The sequence below is a fragment of the Lissotriton vulgaris genome, chromosome 11, assembly GCF_964263255.1.
Source record: "Lissotriton vulgaris chromosome 11, aLisVul1.2, whole genome shotgun sequence".
Lineage (NCBI taxonomy): Eukaryota > Metazoa > Chordata > Amphibia > Caudata > Salamandridae > Lissotriton > Lissotriton vulgaris.
The window spans coordinates 123,197,855-123,208,806 of record NC_141699.1 but is presented as its reverse complement, the minus strand read 5'-3'; positions in this window follow the sequence as shown (position 1 = coordinate 123,208,806).

The window sequence follows — 10,952 nt, the reverse complement described above, 5'->3', positions numbered from 1 at the left end:
CTCAGCCCTGGCTAGGCATTCCCTGGCCTTGCCTGGGTGTTCCCATGCAACTCCCATGGTTCTTGACGAATTCCCAGATATACAAGATCTTTTAAACCTAGGAATGCACCATAGATACGCCTCCACAGGAGAAGCGTACCAAGGAGAAATCTGTTTATTTCTCCTCGTTTTTATCCTCTTTTATGTGTGCTACATTCTGCTTCACACATAGAAAGAGATAAAAGCCTCTCAGGATTCTTTTTGTCAGGATGGAGCCCTTACTTTACAAAAACAATCTTGCCTACAACACAGGCACCCTGGCACCATGCTGCAAGGATGCCTGGGTTGGCGCTATGCTGCCAAAATGGCACCAACGCAAGAAAAAGGGACAGGAATGCTCTATATTGGATAAAAACCGTGCATTCCTGCCTTTTCCCTGTGACACAGGATAGCGCAGCAAGCTGACATGCTGTGCTGCCCTGCGCCACTACAGTCATGGCCTTCAGTTTCCTATTGAAGAGGGTAAGTCCACATTAAAATCAGTGGAAATCATGTGCCATGGATAAGGAGGAAATATCCCATCAGGACAAGATAGTGGCAAGAACATTCTGTTTGCCAGAGATGTAACATAAAAATCATACTGAGAAATAGGCCACTCTAGCTTGTCTGCTGTTTCTACATTGCATGCTTTGCAGAAACCAGAGGTTTCAATAGTGCATCTGAACCTCAGGACGTTTGACTGCTCCCATTAATAGAGACTGTCAATCCATAGATGCATGCTTGATGGCCAAGAGTTTGCGATCTAGAACCGAATACCTTTGCTAACGTGAATTCAGGACATGGGGTAGATAACAATGGAATGTTCCAGGTTGTCTTTCTCTTGAAGCTGATGCAACACTGCTCTATTAGCAAAATTTGAAACATCAGTAAGCACAATAAACTTTCTTGATGGATCTGAGTGATGGAGAATAGGTGCTTGGGTTAAAGACTTTTGAGATTGTTCGGCTTTAAGAGTCCAGGACCTGTATCCGACACATCCACCCACCTGACCAGGGATTTCGCCACGCAGCCTGCGCTGCTGCCGTGAGGTGAACGGATGCTCCTCAAAGTCTTCCTTGGCCGTGAGGGGAACGGCCCAATGAACTACATCTTCCACAGGCCCCTGTACTCCCACGAGACTCTAATCGCGCCAGGGGGCGTGATAAAATTACAGCGGCCCTTCCGCAGCGCGGGACGCTTCCAGGACCTGTATCCGACATATCCACCCACCTGACCAGGGATTTCGCCACGCAGCCTACACTGCTGCCGTGAGGTGAACGGCCGCTCTTCTAAGTCTTCCTTGGCCGTGAGGGGAACGGCCCAACGAACTACATCCCCCAGAGGCCCCTGAACTCCCGCGAGACTACCATCGCACGGGGGGTGGTGATAAAATCACAGTGGCCCTCCCTCAGCGTGGGACACACGCGGGCCAAGCCTGGGCCAGTCTGTGCCCGTCAGAGGCCAAAGGAGGCCGGGCAGGGCCATGCTATTTCCAACTCCTATCCTGGAGTTCATACAGACACAAATCGCGCCTACGAAAAGGTACGGTCTGGCTAGCTGGGGTTTACTCATTAACCTGACCAATCCAATTGACTTAACCAACTTTATTGATCAGTTTATTTTTGGTATCAGGGGAGGAATAAGTCATGGCCAAATCCAGAGCAGGGCATGGGGTGGTAGGTACATTGGATGCCTTCCTAATAAGAGTAGAATCGGCACTCATACATGAAATAGAGCTAACAGAACGTAGACTGTCCCCGTCTATGGATCCCACTGCTTTACCGGTACTGGCATTTAATAGGCCTGGCATTCTGGGGTTGCCTGCAGGCCAGGACGACAGCCAATCTCATCCACAAGGCAGTGGGTTGCTTTCACAAAACATAATACCACAAATATGTAAACAAGTCAGACCAAAAATTATAACTAGAGGCCAGTCATTAAAAAATAAGGGGGCGGAAGTAAGGCCACACAGCCAAGGAAAAAAAAGGGGCAGGTAGTAACTAAACATCTTAAATCGACCGATATACTACCTAGACTAGAGATTGATCAGTGTGAGCATGTAGACAATGATCATAATTTGGAAGCTAATAGGTCCATATCGCAATTAGAGATGACCCCCATAATAACTGCGCCATCAGTAGAAGGGGGCTTATTTGGGACAAACTACAAGCAGTATTAGCAGCACATTTAAACCCTATCCTCCTACTATGGACTGATATTGGGAATAGGCTACATTCACTTGAGGAGAAAATTAATGTACCCCCACCTTCACTAGTTCACATGCATAAGCCAATAGAAAATGTGGTTGGGGCGGTTGGGGAGGAAAGACGAATTATGAATCCCCCAGTTGAAGCACAGTTACAGGATGGTTTAGACCAAAGGAAGACCCACCAATATGACAAACTGCAACAGTAAAAATGTGGTCTATATGATCACTTGTCCATGTGGACTTGAATACATAGGTATGACTACCAGAGCAGTGAAAGTACGAATAAGTGAACACAAAAGCAACGTGAGGTGCAAGAAAAGCACTACCAAGATGGCTACCCATTTTCTGGATGCACAACACTGTGTAAATGACCTCGTGTGGACTATGATAGAGCAACTGCAGACAGAAACAGGCCCGTTTGAAAAAGAACAACGTTGGGTTTTCCGTCTGGGTACCCACATCTCAGGCCTCAATGATGAGATATCATGGGGCCAACTGAATGGATGAGCAGCCTGGAAAGTAATCCTCCTACTCGGTCATGACAATACTAATAGGATACTTTGCCATCTTGATAGCTTTCCACAGTCTCTCATAGGGCCCTAGTAGGAAGATAAATGCACATTCACCTGTAGGTAAAAGAGTAGAACCTTTTGTCTAATGGCCAATTCTCGTTAATTTGTGCACCCCTATAATTTTCTTAGCTGTAGTGGTAACTCCACCCACATGTGTATACCAAACAAAGGAGGTGCATACATTTGGCAGCTAGGTTCCCAAAGCAAATTTGCCTTTATTGCAAGCTCCGAACCTTTTGGTTTATGGGGCAGATCTGAGTAATCTGTGTACCTTGTGTAAACCTCGTAGATGGAATAAGAAACCCTTCTTCGTTATAATCTCCATTCACATTTAAAGGCTAAACGAACTAAGCACGTACAATTTGCAACCCGCTTCTGCGAAAACACCGGACTCCGGACCCCTCCCTTTCTAAATCTATGCAAGGAAGGGTTGTGCAAACTGAGCCATCACAGGTGATCACACGGCGCGCGTGCAAACGAGGACGCATTCCGCCCGGGCGCATGCTCACTAGACATGGCAGTCTCACGGGCATACGCGGGCGCAACAACAACGCGTCATGGCAGCAAAGGAAGCCGAATAACCGGATTACCCAAACATGGGCACATCCGGTCACTTAACCCTAATTGATGCTTAATTGACAACGCTACTAGCCATAAAAAGGAAAGGCCCCAGGCAGACACTGCACTCACAGCGGAGCCGCGTACGGGGCAGGAAGAAGCTTTTCTCTCCTAGGAATCGTGAGTATGGAGTTAATAAACTAAACGGAGGCCAACCTACAAATATGTACGTAAAACGAACCCTGAAACTCTGCATTATTCACAGGTAGCGAATCAGCACGGCAGTCCCCTACGTACAGAGGCTCATGAGGCACCTCTGATGACAAAAACAAGTAGGCTTTTAAATGTGCTATCGTTTAACCCTCCATTTACGAATATGTTACAGGAGGAGAAGTAATCTTTACAATTAGAGCGTGTGTTTTATGTTATATGTATGTATGTCTTGTCCATTTTTCTTTTTTCACAAGGCACGACATCACAAGTAGAATGACATCATGTGTCTAGTGAACGGGGCCCACACTATATATAATTATATATATATTTTTTCATAGGTCACTGTACCTCACAAATAATAAGGAGTGGATTACCAGAATACTTTTTCTCCCCTTCCTTTTCAGGTTTTGCAAACCATTGGCATATATGTTGTAGGTACATTATAGCCTGCACCAAATTGAACTTTTTGTTAATAAACAGAATTTTAAGTAGAAATACGTGAGTAAGGTGGGGATTTGTGTACCCTGTCCTGAAGAAGGAGTTCCGACTCTGAAACATGTTGACACACACAGGAGGTGATGCACATTGCACTGCATAAACCCCTCCATTTTCACCTTTTTAACAGTACCAGCCCGGGGGCCCATTCAAAAATGTTTTGACTACCCCACGAGTCAGGTCCTTTTTAATAATCACTCACTTTATAACATCACCACTCACGCACATAATTTTAAAACCCTCACACGCACCACACATAGCCATCTAAGTAAGTGCTCCCGCGTAGTCGTAGGTAGTAGCACGCCGCATCCCGTAGAGGGGTGCGAAGACCCCAATGATGAAGCATGACACCAAGGGTCCTTTTGGTGTGTGAGGGGTATTTTACAAACACTGGGTGCTCCCCACCACAGTAGGGAACACTCTCCATTTACAGGTGTATTCTTATTGTTTATACATATTCAATTAGGGAGAATCCATACAATAACTCTCTCTCCCCCCCATTTGTTATTTTCACCACCAATATGATAGCCACCGAGCATTAGAGATTCAGGATCTGATGCGAAGAGATGGACAGCCCACACAAAATAATTCTTCTGATATGAAAAAAGGGTAAACCAGGAGCACGCTAAATCATTTACCAATCCCTTAAGTCAAGGCCCTACTACAGGTCAGCAAAGTGACAATCCGATCACAAGTGATACTGATATTAATCTGCACCTCCAGCCACACCTTACATCATCATCCTACCTAATATCCCGGCACTACTGTTAGGTCAGAGGGAACATTATTCGTCATTGAGGAATAGGGCATTACATTTTTTAAATACAAAAACAGGATTGGCTAATAAATTGATATTTGCCGACTTTAAGATAGCCCGTAGGATTAGATGGGTGGGGGCAACAACCAAAACATCTAGCAGGAGACTGTGTCGTGCTGACCTTTAGATCCCCAGGCCTAGTCAAATCAATACTTGACATGATGACAAATCAAAATCAAATTGGGTACAATCATATTATCTCGGTACTTCCGTTGGGCTGCCTTTTTTATCCTCCACCCAAACCATTAAATCATAATATGGAAGAAGTGAGATATACTTCGATTTACCAGCGCCCTAAGCACTTTGAGATACAACCCTGGATCCATAGAAACCGATTTGCCCCACTGAGCGAATTGGCTGAAATAGATTGACTGCCAACCAACGGGGGTGGGTTGGAGGAAAACATTCTTAATACTCATAAAACTGGTTTAGGTGCTGCGGTACTTAATGCTAATTTTGGGCAACATCCTTCGAAGTCGAGTCAAGGGTCTGATAAACGCCCTCCATCCCAGCTACATAATATGAGTTTGGGAGGATTGGGTTTAATTACTGCCCCATCCGACCAGACCCAGAGTGGCCCTAACGGACAAGTCATGCAAGCACCTAAGCACCTTATTTCCAAAGAAATTGTCACCAGCTATGCCTACTTTCTTGGAATGTAGCAGGGATTATTCCAAAGCTAACAGATGAGGTCTGGGTTTGGTAAATTAAAACATTTGATATTATCTGTACCCAGAAACATGGAGTAGAAGGGACGTTAATATAGATGGATATTTGTCAATAAATGTCTTAGCGGAACCATCACTGTCAGGGAGGGCAAGAGGGGGGATTTGTAACCTTGATCTCAGTGGGGTATGAGGCGCTCATAATCCAAAAGGTAATTGATTCACCCTGGTTCCAATTGATCATGTGTTTTAATTTGTAAGATGTACGTTTATTACTAATCAATTGGTACTATAACATTTTCGATGAGCAAAGCACGGGGGTCACAAATTACCTACTGGAGGAAACTGACAAAATTGCACTAAAATTCTCCCCTTTATGTATTATCTGGGTTGGAGATTTCAACTGTACACTATGTCAGCAAAGCAGTAACAAAGTGTGCGGGTTGACTGATCTTGATGATTCACTGCTTGCCCACTTTAAACATACTTCCCAGGGGGATGCATAAAACTCAATCATTCTTGTTAACAACTTATCCCCGGCGAATAATCTAGTGAACAGTTCGGTGGCATACCTCCAGACATTTCAGGGTGGGGGCAGAACCAGCATGATTGATTTTATCTGGATTACCAGGAGGTATTCCGATCGTATAGAAAATTTCCTGGCTGAATCGAACCCTGCCAGTGACCACAATCCTCTAACAGCCTCTCTAAAAATCAAGGGCCCGAAGGGGATGGCTGTGGACTGTCCTTAAATATAATAACTGTAATCAAGGGGTAAGGTTGAAATGGAATACTTTGGGACATGTCAAATTTGAGGAGAATATAATTAAGTCTAACTTAACTGAAGTGATGACCTGTTTAACGTACTTAGCCCCCCCCCCCCCCCCCCCCCCCGGAAATCCATTATAGGGAGTTTTGAAAATACATGTGAAGATGTGGCAAAAAAATCTGCTTAAATCAGTAAAAAAATGATACGCCCCGAATATAAATGGTTTGATTCGGAGTGCTCAGCCCCAAATAGAGCTTTAAAAACAGCATTAAGCACAGTATCACGGGACAGAGCATTGATTAAGGAAACTAGACGGTCTTATAAAAACACAATAGAGCGTAGAAAAGAAGAATTGAGACGCCAGGCCTGGGAAGATTTAGAAAAGGCAGGTATGCTAAGAGATTCTGGGAGGTGATCAATCGTCCACTCTTCATGGATGTAAGCAGGAACGCGGAAACAAATAAAACGGGTTTAGTTTGGGAGTCCCATTTTTCGAAGATTTGTAACCCAAATTATATCAGTCCACAGGTCAGTCAGTCTGATATACTTTTTAATCCTGAATTAGCCGGGTTATTAAGTGTATCCCCAACTTTAGGCAAAGTGGAGGAGGCCCTTAGAAAGGGCATTGCCTCTAAAGCCCCAGCCCCAGGCGGGGTACCATTGGACCTCTTTAAAATAAATCCAGCACTCTGGGGTCCTGTACTATTTAATGTTTTTAGAGCTGCCATAACTGGCCAGACCCCACAATCTTGGAAGAAAGCTGTGGTAGTGCCACTATTTAAAAAGGGAAATAGAAACAATCCGACCTGTTACAGGCTGATTTCCCTCATAGATGCTACATGTAAGGTGATGGGAGGGTAATCCTGCACGCCTGGAGTCACGGGCTAAAAATGCTGGGCTAATATCACATACCCAATATGGGTTTAGGAAGGGAATGGGAACTGTCGAACAGTGCCTCAACTTGTTGATGATCATGGGCAAGTACATGAAGGCCAGGGGGGCATCGATCCACCTGGCCTTCATGGACTTGTCCAGTGCCTTCGACACGGTGTGCAGGAGCAAGTTGTGGGCGCTGATGGAAGATCTGGGCTTTGAGGAACCACTTGTCATTCTCCTTCCACCTCTGTAGTTATCCGTTATGGCCCAGGGGGAGAGAAGACCAAGCCCATCGCCTCAACAGAGGGGTTCCGGCAAAGCTGCATTCTAGCCCCGTTTTTATTTTTGGTCTATACAAATGGGCTGGAGCAGTTTCTGTTAAACAAACACTTGGACTTCCCAAAAATAGCAGGTGCCCAAGTACCTTTATTGTTGCATGCTGACTATACGGTTTTGATGGCCTTGACTGCCAATAGTCTCCAGGGATGTTTGGATGCTTTTACATGACGTCATTGGACCTGAAGGTGAATTATAAGAAATCCTTTGTCGTGGTATGTGGGCCAAAATTAACAAAAACACGAAAATACACAGTGAATGGGACAGTTATTGAGAAGGTAACTTTTTTTTTGCTATTTGGGGAATGTTTTTAACTCCGACTTAAACTGGGATCAACTGTTTGTATTTCGGGTGCAACAAACTTCAAGAGTCATTGAGGGGTTGTTTCGATTTGCGGCCAAACTTGTCCATAAGCCTGTTGCAGAGCTGATAACCCTGTGCAAATCAAAATATCTGTCAGGAGCAACTTGCGGTGCAGGAGTGTGGGGATATCAAAAGAGTACCCAGATTCAAATAATCGAGAACACATTTTTGAAAAGACTCATATTTATCCTGTCTAGTTCCCCTACTTCATTTTGCCACTCCGAGGTGGGCATGGATTATATATTACAGACAGAATACACATGGCACCCTTGCTTTTATGGGGTAAAATGTGGTCCTCAGAGGAACCAGGGGCCATATTATCAAGAAAGGACGATACATTATCGACGCTTTTATCAGCAGGAAACTGCCTCTAAAGAGGCGATAATGAGCTTGATAATATGTCCTTGTAAATTCCCATAGAAGCCCAGGTTATCACCAGAACCTGGGCTTCTATGGGAATTCACAAGGACATTTAATCAAGCCCAATATCGCCGCTTAGGCGGCAGTTTCCTGCCGATAAAAGCAGCGATAATGTATTGCCCTTTCTTGATAATATGGCCCTTAATTTCTCCCGACTTATTTTAAAAGATTGTATGAATTTAGACAATGCAATGGCGGTCCCCTGGTTACGCTACGTTAAACAAACTTTTTATAAGATAGGATTAGAAGATTATTATGATAAGCCTGAGTGTATACCGCCAAACATGAAAATGTCCATAAAAGAAGCTTTTGGATCTGAGCTGAGTATATCATCTAGGCTTACAGATAGACCGGACCCCATTCTTTAAAACAGCAACAATTTTGTTTATCTTTTAGTTTGCAGGGCAATGCACGTTTTTTAATGACAAGATTTTGTTTAGGCACACTGCACTTTCTTGTGGCATTTCCAAAACAGGTGGGGTGGTGTGAGAGGCTAGCCCTCTGCCCTTATAATAACACAGCCAAACAAAACAGTATGCACCTTATGCTATTTTGCACATTATATAAAGACCCCAGGGCGCATTTTCCTAAACCAATTTTAAACGAAAACTGTTTCCGCTCCCATAGAGGGTTTTAATTATTTACATTCCTTAGCAAATGCTTCCATTTGGAGCTCTGTGCTTAGTTTTATAAAAAAATGTTTAGATTAAGGAAACGATATGCAATGTAAAAGTATGTAATTAGGCGTTTAATTGTCTTCAAAGATATTTTGTATGCTCTTTTGTAAATGTTCTTATTTTATGATTGTATGTTTTCCTTGTGAACTTTTATGATTCATCTGGAATCAAATAAAGGTTTCTGGCTGACTGAGTCCAACAAAACTTTTTTGTTAGGTTTTCCTTATTCAAACTGGTGAACATATGGCCACTCATGTCAGCAAAGTTCTTCAGGAACTGTCAATAAAGGTTAGCCAGTCCTAAGAAACTCTGGGTCTCCTTAATGGACTTAGGAATCAGCCAGTTTAAGATGGCGCAGATATTTTAAGAGAGTCCATAAATAATCCACTCTCAGAGGCGGTACACCAAATACTCCACTTGTGTTTTTTCAAACTCGCACTTCTCCTCTTTAAAGGATAGATGGCATTCCCTAAGAGGTAGAATGACAAAGTGAACATGAACTATTTGTTCAGCAAAGGAAGCTGAGAAGATCAGGATTTCATACAGGTACACCTCAAGAAACTGGTTCAGGCTGTCAACGAATATGCGGTCATGTATGGCTCTCATCGAGAGCCTCAATAATTTATTTCAATTTCTGCAAGTCATAACTCCTTGCTATGACATCACAACAGTTGTTAACAAAACTAGTGACAGGTCTCTCTGAGAGACTGTCAGTGCGGATCTGCTTTGACTGACAGCAGTAAGCACAGCTGTACTAGGGGGAGGAAGGCAGGGGAGGTGGTGGGTTTTGGTTAAGGATAGCAGGTAAGATAATTAGGGCCATATTTATGAAAGGGTTGCATTGCTTTTGCACCATGAAATGGGGTGCATGTGCAAAGCAACCCTTAAGTGTCATTTATCAAGCCCTGAGTGGCTTGAAAAAATACAAAGTAACACAATGTGGAGCAAACCACTGCATTGCATTTCTCTGCCCCAGGGAGGGGTTCCATTGGTGATTTGTGGGTGTTCCCATGCAGCACCGATAGAGTTTGATACATTCCTAGCTGTATCATGAGTGGTAGACCTGGGAATGGGCCAAAACTGCTTCACCTCGCCAGGTGAGGTGAAACAAGGAGAAATATCTTTACTTCTCCTAGTTTTTTCATCTTTCTAGGAGTACTGGATTCTGAAGCAGACATAGAAAGAGGAAAATGCCTAAGGGGATTTTGCGCAGGACGGTGTTCCTATTTGAGAGCCATACATGACATAAAATTATAGATGGGTTAAAAGTGAATTGCAGGGATGTTTTCCACCTCAGGGTTGTGACTGACATTATAGATAACTCGAACTTCGCTCCTGTTGGCTATTTGACGTCACCCAGAACCCCTCTTTTAAAAACACCCCCGAAATTCACTTTTACCCATCTATAATATGATATATTAATGAATATCTGAAAAATTGCTTGAGCATTAGTAAGCTCAAAGGGAATTGCCTGATATTCATAGTCCCAAAACAGTGTCTGAAAGGCTGTCTTCCACTCCTCTTCCTTCATTACCCAGAGCATATATAAGTCCGACAGAGGTCTAACTTTGTGGAATATTTAGCACTCTTAACAGACTCAAAGATTTCCTTGGTAAGTGGAACCGGGTAACAGTCCTTAATGGTGCCGGTATTCAATCCACAATAATCGGTGTGTGGTCTTAGCTCATTGGACTTCTTTGGCAGGAGTTCTGTAAACTTAAGGGAGAGTCTAATCTTCTGTCAATTGCTCTCTTTTTTTTTTTTTTTAAACCTTTATTATATCGTTCAACACAATATACAAAAGTAGCCCTGCAACGACAGGGGCCGGTACCACATGTATGCAACACAGATCAGTAATGCCAATAACACTGCTCTTCAGCCGACAACCCATGGGTCCGGCAGCGGTAAAGGATAGACGATGTATTGAAAACATTTCGAATCAAGGACATGAATAAGGTTTCATT